Genomic DNA, 13,000 nt, shown 5'->3' with positions numbered 1-13,000 from the left:
ACGTGGAGTCGGGCCCCAAGATGGCGGCGCCCAGGATCCGCACGTGGAGTCGGCGCCCCGAGATGGCGGCGCCCGTGGGGCCCTCGTGGTTGCTGGGAGCGGGGTTAGCGGTGCCGGCTGGCCGATCGGAGCAGCTGGGAGCGGGGGCAGAGAGGCACGCAGGCCAGGCGAAGGGGCCCGGGGGCAGTGAGTGGAGAGTTGCGCGGTGCGCTGGAGGGGCCCGGAAGGGCCCCAAGGAGAGAGAGAAGCGCACCGGTCGGGCGCAGGGGCCCGGGGGCGGGAGGATAGAGATTGGCGCGGCGTCCTGGAGGGGCCCGGGAGGGCCCAGAGGAGAGAGAGAGGCGCACAGGCCGGGCGCAGGGGCCCGGGGGCGGGGGGGGAGACAGTTGCGCGGCGTCCAGGAGGGGCCAGCAAGGGCCCGGAGGGGGGGATCCCTGGTCGCTGCGCGGAACAGCAGCGACCGTTTTGGCCTTGCAGACGGAGGAGAAGTGGCTCTTCTTCCCGCAGCTCTTACAGAGGGCGGAGCGGGCTGGGCAGCGCGGGTGAGTGTGTTTCGTGAACCCACAAAAATAGCAGCGGGGCCCAGTGGACTTGTCGGGGTGTCCCGCGGCGCAGGCCTGAGGGAGGTCGGGAGCGGCGGATGGCGGTGGGGAAGCGTGCCAGGAGGCCCAGGGCGCTGCAGCGCGGCTGGGGACATAGGCGTGGGCGTTTATGTCTGGAGGTGGAGAGAGTCCGTGCCTCAGTTAAGCTGAGGTTGTCTTTTTCCAGCATCCGCTGGCGGATAGCGGGGGACTGCATCCCAGCCACGTAAGCATCTCTGATCAGAAGTTCCATGTGCTCCGTAGCTGAAACTGGGAGGCAGGAGCAATTCCTCCCCAGGATAGCGAGGGCCTGGTAAAATTGGTCTAATGACTCACCGGGGAGCTGTTGTCTGGTGGCCAGCAGATGTCGGGCGAATACTCTGTTGACTGGTTTAAGAAATTGTCCATTCAGCTTAAGCATGGCGGCATCGTTTATCTTTCTCCTCCTTGATTATCGTGTAGGCTGCTATGCCCACGCTGGAGTGGAGGATGTGAAGCTTCTGTGCCATGGTGGGGGGGCTGGTTGCAGACTCCAGGTATCCTTCGAGACATGCCAGCCAATGTTGAAAAATGTCTGCAGCGTTCCGAGTTTGCGGGCTGATGCGGAGGCATTCTGGCTTGATCCGGAACTCCATCTTCAAAAATCTAGCTTATTAAATTGATGAGCCATCAATTGCACGTGAGACGAGTTGCTGTACAAAAGTTAGGCTTTAATAAGCTAGAACATAAGGGCAGCACGGTGGCCTAGTGGTTAGCACAACCGCCTCACGGCGCTGAGGTCCCAGGTTCGATCCCGGCTCTGGGTCACTGTCCGTGTGGAGTTTGCACATTCTCCCCGTGTCTGCGTGGGTTTCGCCCCCACAACCCAAAAATGTGCAGAGTAGGTGGATTGGCCATGCTAAAAAGCCCCTTAATTGGAAAAAATAATTGGGTAATCTAAATTTATTTAAAAAAATAAAAAATAAAAAAATAAGCTAGAATTTAGCCCTGCGGTCGACTACAATAAATGGACGACCGCCGGGCGTTCTGACTATTTATACCTCGTTATGGAGGCGTGGTTAACTCAGCCTCTCGACCAATTGGAGAGCCGTCACATGACTGGTCTCAACCAATCGGTCGAGAGGCACATGACCGACCAGGGCCAATGGTAAGCCGGTGTTCTGCACCAATGGCAGACAGCTATGCAAATCATACCACCACATCCTCCATCCAGCCTAATCTCCAACTAAAGAAAGACTGACAACACTGAATTGAAGCACTCAGACTCGCACTCAGGCCCCACAGCAAACAGGAGGAACCCTAGGGGAACCAAATCTTAAGGAGGAGAATAGTCCAGAAGCCCCAAAAAAGGGACATTTCTCAGGGGAGGGTGACCTCCGCCCCTACTCTCCACCTGACCTGGCTAAACATAGTTACTACTGCCTTAACCTACTCATTCAAGCTAAACTAGGATCAACGACACACGAGAATAGAGTGGGGAGGCCAAGGATATTCCCTTAACGTTTAAACATTGAACAAAGCAAACTATCCCTTTCTCGAGATCCCCGGGAGATCCCCCATCAACGAGATTCCACCTATTCCCCTCCTCACTGGAGTGCTGAACATGGTGCATTTGAGTGCTATAGTGAGAGTTTGGTGACTGAGGGAGTATAAGGGTTAATTTTTATCTAAAGTTTAGTCTTTCTTTTATTTAGTAAATTAACTTAAAAGTTGCTGTTTGGTTTAGAAGAAGCTGAGAGTTTGGTGACTGAGGGAGTGCTGAACTTGGTGCATTTGAGTGCTATAGTGAGAGTTTGGTGACTGAGGGAATGCTGAACTTGGTGCATTTGACTTCTATAGTGAGAGTTTGGTGACTGAGGGAGTGCTGAACTTAGTGCATTTGAGTGCTATAGTGAGAGTTTGGTGACTGAGGGACTGCTGAACTTGGTGCATTTGAGTGCTATAGTGAGAGTTTGGTGACTGAGGGAGTTAGGTAAGGAGGGAGCAAGGTGCTCCTTTCTTTTCATTTCCGCAAAGAGCGAGAAGGGAGCCAGGAGTTTACAGAGTGCAGCTGACTGGGAGTAGAGTCGGAGGGCGGAGGTCCAGTTGGTCCACAGGGCAGCTATATTCTGTAAGGTAAGAGGGGATGGAGGCTAGGGCAGTTGCATGCTCCTCCTGGAAGATGTGGGTGGTGAGGGATACCACCGGTGTCCCCGCTGACTATACCTGCAGGAAGTGCACCCAACTCCAGCTCCTCAGGGACCGTGTTAGGGAACTGGAGCTGGAGCTGGATGAACTTCGGATCATCCGGGAGGCAGAGGGGGTTATCGAGAAGAGTTATGGGGAGGTAGCCACACCCAAGGTACTGGACAAGAGTAGCTGGGTTACAGTCAGGGGAAAGACGACAAACAGGCAGACAGTGCAGGGATCCCTCGTGGCCGTTCCCCTTCAAAACAAGTATACCGTTTTGGATGCTATTGGGGGGGATGACCTACCGGGGGAAGGCCCTAGTGGCCAGGTGTCTGGCACTGAGTCTGGCTCTGGGGTTTAGAAAGGAAGGGGGGAGGATAGAAAAGCAATAGCAATAGGAGATTCAATGGTTAGGGGAATAGATAAGAGATTCTGTGGTCGCGAGCGAAACTCCCGGAAGGTATGTTGCCTCCTGGGTGCCAGGGCCAGGGATGTCTCGGAACGTGTCTTCAGGATCCTGAAGCGGGAGGGTGAGCAGCCAGAAGTCGTGGTGCACATTGCTACCAACGACGTAGGTAGGAAAAGGGGTGTGGAGGTAATAAACAAGTTTAGGGAGTTAGGCTGGAAGTTAAAGACCAGGAGAGACAGAGTTGTCATCTCTAGTTTGTTGCCGGTGCCATGTGATAGCGAGGCTAGGAATAGGGAGAGAGTGCAGTTGAATACGTGGCTGCAGGAATGGTGAAGGAGGGAGGGCTTCAGGTATTTAAATAATTGGAGCGCATTCTGGGAAGGTGGGACCTGTACAAGCAGGACGGGTTGCATCTGAACCAGAGGGGCACCAATATCCTGGGAGGAAGGTTTTCTAGTACTCTTTGGGAGGGTTTAAACTAATTTGGCAGGGGAATGGGAACCGGATTTGTAGTCCAGCCACTAAGGAAGCCGATATTCAGGACACCAAAGTGTGTAGTGAGGCAGTGGGGAAGGTAACACTGACAAAGGAGAGTACTTGCAGGCAAGGAGATAGGTTGAAGTGTGTATACTTCAACGCAAGAAGTATCAGGAATAAGGTGGGTGAACTTAGGGCATGGATCGGTACTTGGGACTACGATGTGGTGGCCATCACGGAAACTTGGATAGAAGAGGGGCAGAAATGGTTGTTGGAGGTTCCTGGTTATAGATGTTTCAACAAGATTAGGGAGGATGGTAAAAGAGGTGGGGGGGGGGGGGGGGTGGCATTGTTAATTAGAGATAATATAACAGCTGCAGAAAGGCAGTTCGAGGAGGATCTGCCTACTGAGGTCGTATGGGTGAAGTCAGAAATAGGAAAGAAGCAGCCACGTTGTTGGGAGTTTTCTATAGGACCCCCAATAGCAGCAGAGATGTGGAGGAACAGATTGGGAAACAGATTTTGGAAAGGTGCAGAAGTCACAGGGTAGTAGCCATGGGTGACTTCAACTTCCCAAACATTGAGTGGAAACTCATTAAATTAAATAGTTTGGATGGGTTGGTGTTCGTGCAGTGTGTCCAGGAAGCTTTTCTAACACAGTATGTAGATTGTCCGACCAGAGGGGAGGCTATATTGGATTTGGTACTTGGTAATGAACCAGGGCAGGTGATAGATTTGTTAGTTGGCGAGCATTTTGGAGGTAGTGACCACAATTAGTAATGGAGAGGGATAGGTGCATGCAACAGGGTATGGTTTACAATTGGGGGAAGGGTAAATACAATGCTGTCAGACAGGAATTGAATTGCATAAGTTGGGAACATAGGCTGTCAGGGAAGGACACAAGTGAAATGTGGAACTTGTTCAAGGAACAGGTACTACGTGTCTTATATGTATGTCCCTGTCAGGCAGGGAAGAGATGGTCAAGTGAGGGAACCATGGTTGACAAGAGAGGTTGAATGTCTTGGTGGGAGGGGGCAGAACAGGGCAGCACCACGCTACCTGGGACACCCGAGTGAACTGGTGCGATGACAATAATCTCTCCCTCAATATCAACAAAATGAAGGAGATTGTCATCGATTTCAGGAAGTGTTGTGGAGAACATGACCCTGTCTACATCAATGGGAGCGAAATAGAAAGGGTTGAGAGCTTCAAGCTTTTAGGTGTACAGATCACCAACAGCCTGTCCTGGTCCCCCCATGCTGACACTATAGTTAAAAAAGCCCACCAACAACTCTACTTTCTCAGAAGACTAAGGAAATTTAGCATGTCAGCTACAACCCTCACCAACTTCCAGAGATGCACCATAAAAAGCATTCTTTCTGGTAGTATCACAGCTTGGTTTGGAGCCTGCTCTGCCCAAGACCGCTGAAACTACAAAAGGTCGTGAATGTAGCCCAGTCCATCATGAAAACCAGCCTCCAATCCATTGACTCTATCTATAATTCCCACTGCCTCAGAAAGGCAGCCAGCATAATTAAGGACCCCACGCACCCTGGATATACTCTCTTTCACCTTCTTCCATCAGGAAAAAGATACCAAAGTTTGTGGTCATGTACCAACCGACTCAAGAACAGCTTATTCCCTACTGCCATCAGACTTTTGACTGGACCTACCTCGTATTAAGTTGATCTTTTCTCTACACCTTGCTATAACTGTAACATTATATTCTGCAGTCTCTCCTTCCTTCCCTATGTATGGTATGCATTGTTTGTACAGCATGCAAGAAACAATACATTTCGCTCTATACTAATACATGTGACAATAATAAAATTTTTTAAAAGACCAAAGTCTGCACACTCACGGCCATGGAGCACAGGGCGTGGACCATCTCTGTCTGGGACTGCACAACATCATGCTGCTACCACCCTGTGGGTCTGTGCCACATCAGCCAGCGACTGGGCTACCTCCCTCTGTGGGCCAATGCTGAGGAGGGCCGCGGTAATGGACAGGTAGCTCTAGCACATGGCTGCCTGTGAGAGGGCAGCTCTGTCCTGGGATTCGGCCACCACCTGCACTGAATGCCCCAGTCCTTGGACACGCTGATCCATTGCTGAAAACGTCGCCCCCATTGCGGACGCCACCCATGCAGTTTCGACCTGGGTGGCACGCATGACTGGCACCGCCCCCTGCTCCGACACGCGGATGGACTGCTCCACCTACACCTGCAGGTGTTGGATGCCCGCCGTCATCCCTTCTTGTAGTCCCTGAATCTCTGAATGCATCTGCACTGTGGCTCGGACAGATGTTCCAAGAACCCAAGACCTGTCTGGAAGGCAGCTGGTTCCTGGGGCTGGCCTGCCCTCCAGCCGTCCGGCCCCTCAGCTGCACTTAATTCCACCTTCTGTACCGGACGAACTGTGTGGTGTATACCAGATAGTGTCGCAGGAGCCTCTTCACTAATGTGCCCAACCGAGGTTATAGTTTCTAGGATGCTGGTTTTGGGTGGGAGATGGAGGCCTGGAAAAAAAAGAGCGTGAAGCACTGATGGAAGGAGCATCTGCAGGAAATAAATTTAAAGATAATTGATTTTTTTCTTTTAAACTCTTCAATTGTAGGTGCAGGTGCTGACTATCTTGGCTGATCAGCTGCTGCAGAAACAGGAGTGGCTGCTGGAGGCTGTGTCGGTGGCAGTGACTATAATAGTAACCCAGGGAGGCAGAAAGTCCATGGCACCGGCCCCTACATCAGCTCATGTGGCCACACACTGTACTTTTGCCAGAATTCATCCAGGGAGAAAATGGGGAAAAAGGTCAAGCCATCCTCGGGGATTATTTTTGGAAACCTTTTGGCAACCCATTTTACATCGTCCCATAACCCAATCGTAGGTTGGGACCCCCACTTTGAAAAACACTGTTCTAAGCCTCAGGAAAGCGGGCAGGTAAAAAGTGGTGAGAAGGGCTGGATTCATACGGTAAATTCCTGTACAGCACAGTTTGTGGGCCAGAAGGAGCTTGCTCTTCTGCTTCATCCTTTTGCTGCAAGCTTTTCTGCCCAAAGTCAGCAAATCTGGCTGGTACTTGGGTAGGAAACCTGGATAAATAAATGCAAATTATATCCTGCAGTTTTTAACTGCAGGGCACTTGAGAAACTTGTTCTTCCAGGTTATTTTCCAGAACTACTACACCGATAGCTGAGGTAGACCACCTCCTTCACATGAATATATTCAAGAGGCGGCTATAACACTTAGGGAGAATGGGATTAAAGACTATGGGGAGAAAGCAGGATTAGGCTGTTGAGTTAGATGATCAGCCATGGTCGTGATAAATGGCGGAGCAGGCTCGAAGGACCACAAAGCCTCCTCCTGCTCCTATCTTCTATGTATCTATGCATCTATGTATGCTGTAGGCAGACACCAGCCTCAGAAAACCTTTTCAACACTGTCTCCAAGTTGTCCAAGTGCTCCTGCTCTGAGGCTTCATTTGAAAATACCGCCACACACGGAAACCCTTGCAGGATGCTCTCCATTAGGTGCTGAAATATTGCACAGGTAGAGAACATTCCAAAAGGCAACCGCGTATACTCATACAGGTTCCTATGCGTATTGATGGTAACATATGTGTGGGAGGCCAGATCCAACTTGAGCTGAAAATATGTGTGGCTCATATTAGCTTTCTGAATGAATGCCCAGCCACAAGCTTCGGATAGAGATCCTCAATGCGCAGCATGGGTTAACGATCCTATTGCAAAGCTGTGTTTAACGTCAATTTGTAATCCCCACATAAACGGACTGTTTTGTCCGGCTTCATTACGGGGACCACCGGTGTTGTCCAATTGGTGGACCATACAGGTCAGATGATACCCAAGGTCTCCAATTGACTAAGTTAGTTTCCACCTGTGATATCCAAAGAGTATCCAAATAAATAACAAACTACTAACAGAAACTAACTATTATAGAGCTACTGCAAAATACGTCTATCCTCCACATGACTTACTCCCAATTGCCTCGAGGCACAGAACTGCATGGTGGACGTATACTGGTCGGAGGTATTATGTACAGAATTACTTTATGCATATCATCACATCCCCTTTCCTTTGGATAATGTAATTATTTACATTCAGGTCTTTCTTTTTCCTAACCAATATGATATGCATAATAATTTACAACATTTAATTATATGCAGTTCATCACAAATTCAGTCTCTCACGTTTACATCGTAGCCTTGTTGATTTTCTGAGTGGCAGCTCAATTTGTGGCTGTGTTTAATTTTTTTTTGAAAGATCAGTTTCTCCTCTGGTCTTCCGAGTAACTGACGCTTTACACGGTGTGCAGGCATTTGCCATTGCTTCAATGTTGCGGCTGATACCCGGCCAATAGACTGTGTCCTCGGCTCTTCTTTTGCACTTCCCTCTTTTTTGAAAGATAAGGGGTGGGATTCTCCATTGCATGATGCCAAAATTGTGTTCGGCAATCAGGCAAAGAATGGGCTCCGATGCCAAAATCGGGGCCGGCGCCGGTTTGACGCCGATCAACCATGCTCTGCCTCAGAAATGGAGTCATCATGATGCACGCCGCGTGCAGTCGCAGTGGGATTGGCACCTCATTGGTCGGCCCACCTGCGATGCTCTGCCCCGATGGGCTGAGTTCCTGACAGCGTAGACCATGTGTCGTCCCACAAATCGTGAACCCGGTGTGGCAGCTGTGGACTATGTCCAGTGCTGCCACACTCGGCCGGAATCTGTGCCGGTGGCCAGGGTAGCTTCTGCAATGGCCGGGGGGTACTGGTGGGGAGTGACCAGGAGGTGGGCTGTGGGGTCGCAGATGACAGGTTGGGTCACGCATGGCCGGCGCCATGTTGTACGGCTAGACTGCTGCAAGTAGTCAGCCATGCTCATGTGCAGCCCGGGACCTGGCCATTCTCCGGCCGTTTTCGGCGTGGGAAGTGGGAGTTCCAGTTGGTGCCGGTGCTAGCCCCTCATCGGTATAGGAATCGGTGAGGGGTTCGCGTCTATATTTAAAATCTGAACCTTCTCCGGATTCTCCGTTCGAGCCGGTACTTAGCCGCAGAAACGGAGAACGCAGCCCCAGTTCTTTTTTCTTTTTTCTTAGCTTTAGTGTCAGCATCCTCAAACTTGGTAAAGTCCACGTTCAGATCTGCCTGTGAATCTTTGACATCATCCTTGCTGCTGGTCTTGGCCACGGAATTAGTTGTTTCTGGAGCTTTAGCTGGATTTAAGGGGTTTGATTGATCCATGGCGCTTGCATTCGAGAGCTGTACTGTGTGTCCATGAACTGGTGAGGCATCGAATGTCAGCAGATGCTTGGATGCTTTGAAGTCGAAGGCAAGTTTGTGACTTTAGGAATGATCTGCAAACCCTTGTGTTCCTGTATCTTGAACAGGTTAATGTCCTCCAAAATGCAGATTATTTCTTCAGTTTTCAGCTGGATGTTCTCCTCTGATTTGTTCTCACTTAATTTGTCTTTTGTTGCAATCTCATTTTCAGTCTCTGCACACTCCATCTTCGAGCTTTCACAATCATCTTTCTCCTGCACAGATTTGATGCTACTTGTTATCACCTCTTCATTAATGCCCAATGAACTGTCACGGTCTTTTTCTTCTAGCTCAGCCTTCAATTTGTCTTTTAATGGAACTGGTACTCGTCTTGGTGTGTGTATTACTGGCATCGTGTTCCCCTTGGTTGCAGTGCTGTCTACACTATAAACCCACTGAACTAGTTGAAGTTCCTCACACGTTTCTATCAGATATTCACGTTCCGCCGCCACAATGGAAAATTTCAACATATAAATTCTGTTTTTTACATTGACATTGAGCTTGTGTGCTCCTAGCATCGTGATTTCATTTCCATTGTAATTTTTTAACAATACTGTTTTGTTTACTACTTTCAGTTTAATTCACATCTTTTTGACATCGGACAAATTGATGAAGTTGGCCTTCTCACCTGTGTCGAGATTGACTGTTATTACTGTGTCATTTAAGTCTGGGTCGCGTGGGGTAATGTCTATTTAATTGTTATTCTATATTCTCTTTTTACACTATGTTAATATTCACTCTAGTTTGTTTTATTATTATTGTTTCTACTGTTTTATTATGAAAAATTCTGCAAAACCTTAATAAAAATACTTTTAAAAAAATTACTGTGTCATTTATCATTAATGACACTGTCTATTTATCTTTTTGAGTTTCAGCATTGTTGCTAGAAATTGACATTGCAACATTGTCATTTTGCATGCAATGACTACCTGTCTTCGAGTGTAGTCTTCGAGGCACACTTCATCAACTGCGTTGATGGCTTTCATTTGTTTCTCTTTTTGATGCGAAAAGCATTGGCTAACAAAATGATTTGTTCTTTCACATTTGGAGCATACCTTTCCAAACGCTGGGCATTATCGTAGGAAATGCCATTTGCTACATTGCTGGCATGAAATGGTGGATTAGGTCAGCCGCTCAAAATGGCTGCCTGCACTGGGACCATGTTTTTTATTCGACTGCGTCACCACATTAATAGCGTCGGCCACCTCTTCTACCTTCGCACCAAAATGCCAGCGATTCAATGTGCTGATCTGCTTTGCTGCAAGCTTGTTAGCGTGACATATTTGGATAGCATTTTCGGAGATCCCGAAAACTATCTAATCGCGGACCATTGATGACTGGATAGTACAAAAATTACACGACTGCGCCTTCAACCGCAAGTCGGTGAGAAAAGTATCAAATGCTTTGCCTGCTTTCTGGGTGCACATGCAAAATATGTAGTGCTCGAAGGTCTCACTTTTTTAAGGAGAGCGATGCCGATCAAATCACTTGTGAGCTTCATTGAAGTTCTTGCTATCTGCCTCGCTTTCAAAGCCAAACGTGTTGAAAATTTCAATTGCTTGGAGACCTGCTGCAGTGAGCAGCAACGCAATACGCCTCTTTTCAGACTGGTCCTGCAGACCAAGGTCTGCAACATAAAGTTTGAACTGCTGCTTAAACACCCACCAATTCTCGTCTACATTATCGGTAATCCAAAGCTGTTGAGGTGCCGTGATGCCTTCCATCCTGGGCTTTGAAGTTTTACTTCAGCTTTATTGAGCACCAGTTGCCAGTAGTTTATGATGTGAGGAGAAAAAAATTGTTTTCTGATTGTACCTTCTTTTTCTTCATAGTTATCTTTAATTGTTCAGATCTTTGGAGAATCTTCTTGTTCTTGGTTGATCATCACCCTTGGTACCATGTCATGTTCTGTAGACTGGCCGATATGAATGATGCACTGCGGAACATCTAGTTTAAATAATTTATTCTGAAACAACTGCGTGGTGAAGATAAGTGGAATAAATAAATAAGAAAATACTAACACTAACTAACTATTATACAGCTACTGCAAAATATGTCTATCCTCCAACACGACTTACTCCCAACTGCCTCGAGGCACAGAGCCCCATGGTGGACTTACATTGCCAAACAGCCACCTGCTGGTCGGAGGCCATGTACAATATTATATACAGAATTGTTTTATGCATATCATCACAGACACCAAGTCGGGTGCGACAAGGCCTTGGAATCGTGTCCTACTTTCCTGCCTACCTCCTTTATACTCTTTGATCTTCTTGGCCCACAAGCAATACTGTAAAAGCCTTAAATATCCAGCCGTTCTCACCTCTTTTAACCTGCCTGCTTTCTATTTAACAACCTTGCTTCCACTGCTTTCCAGGGGATAGAATTCCACAGATCATTGACCCTCTGGGGGTAAATAAATTCTTCTCATTTCCATCACACGTGCATTTGAAGGCAAAAAGCAAACATTTTCTCCTCTTCTGACCTCCGCATCTAGTTTCTCAAAATGTGTTTTCCTGGCACATGAAGCACCACCAAAACCCAAAGCCTACCTCATGTTAGACATCTCATACATTCTGAACTAAATGAACAGAAGACAGTAAAGTTCTTAAGAACATAAGAAAATAAATAATAGGGACACGGTTAAACTTTGCAACTGCTGTAGCACGCCCCACCATTCAGTAAAGCCACAGTTGAACTTTTACGTCAGCTCAATTTTCCTACTATTTTCCTTGATTCCCTGAGTGCTCAAGATTCTATTGACCTCATTGAGAATATGCTCATTTACTGAACGTCCACAGCTCTCTGGAGTAGAGGATTTTATAGATTGTCAATCCTCTCAGTGGAGAAATTTCTACTTATCACTCTCTTAAACTCCGTATCCTGGAACTATGACTCCCAATTCGAGATTCTTCAGCCAGGGAAAATAGTTTCTTAGCATCCATTGTGTCAAACCCCTTGAGAATTGTACATGTTTCAATTAGATCACTTCCTATTTTCCTAAACTCCAGAGAATATAGGCCTATTCTATTCAATCTCTCCATATAGGACAGCCCTCCAAACAATGAATCAACCCAATGAACCCTTCCTGAATTCCCTCTCAGGTCAGGCAAGTATGTCCTTTCTTCGATAAGGAAATGCAAACTGTGCAAAGTACTCCAGGTGTGACTTACCAGAGCCCTATATAATTGTTTCTTGCCATATGAGGAAAGGTTGAGCAGTTTGGGCCTACACTTACTGGTGTTTGGAAGCATGAGGGATGATCGCATTGAAACATATAAGATTCTGAAAGGGTTAAACAGTTTAGCTGCTGGGAGGATTTTTCCTCTTTTAGGACAATCTAGAACTAGGGGACTCAGTGAAAAATAAGGGTTGTCTTGTTTAAGTTGAAGATGATGAGAAATATCCTTTCTCAGAAGGTTGTTACTCTTTGCAATCTTTTTCTTTATTCTTTCATGGGATGTGGGCGTCGCTGGCAAGACCTGCATTTCTTGTCCATCCCTAATTGTGCTTGAAAGTAGTGGCAGTTAAGAGTCATTGCTGTGGGTCTGGAGTCACATGTCGGCCAGACCAGGTAAGGATGGCAGATTTCCTTCCCTAAGGGACATTATTGAGACAAATTGATTTTCACAACAATCGACAATGGTTTCTTGGTCAACATTAGACTTTTAATTCCAGATTTTTATTGTATTCTAATTTCACCTGGGTCTCTGGATTACTAGTCCAGTGATAAAACCACTGCACCACTGCCTCCCCTAATTCTCTTCCACAGAGGCCAGTGGAGGCTTGGCCATAGAATCCATTCAAGGCTGAGTTAGTTCAGGGTTATGGGGAACAAACAGGTGGAATTAAGGCCACAATCAGATCAAGGGATTCAGGAAACGTTCACAAGATTGGTTCATGGTTAAATGGGCTGTCCTATGAGACAACGTTTCCGTACATCATTACAAACCCTGTGGTTGCTCTGAGTGTTGATCTTGCCAACATGGATACAATGGGTCAAGTGGTCTCCACCCGCGCTGTTCGTATTCTAG

At 47.6% G+C, this 13,000-nt stretch overlaps 1 protein-coding gene across 1 annotated transcript in view; it reads right to left on the bottom strand.

The window, feature by feature from the left end:
• The window catches only part of zpld1a (zona pellucida-like domain containing 1a), a 107,832-nt gene that overhangs the window by 51,070 nt on the left and 43,762 nt on the right, over positions 1 to 13,000 (bottom strand). The gene's annotated exons all lie outside the window — the stretch shown is intronic.

Source organism: Scyliorhinus canicula, chromosome 7 (assembly GCF_902713615.1).
Source record: "Scyliorhinus canicula chromosome 7, sScyCan1.1, whole genome shotgun sequence".
Classification (NCBI taxonomy): Eukaryota; Metazoa; Chordata; class Chondrichthyes; order Carcharhiniformes; family Scyliorhinidae; genus Scyliorhinus; species Scyliorhinus canicula.
Note: the sequence above shows the minus strand (reverse complement) of the source record. Positions and strands in the feature narration are given on the sequence as shown.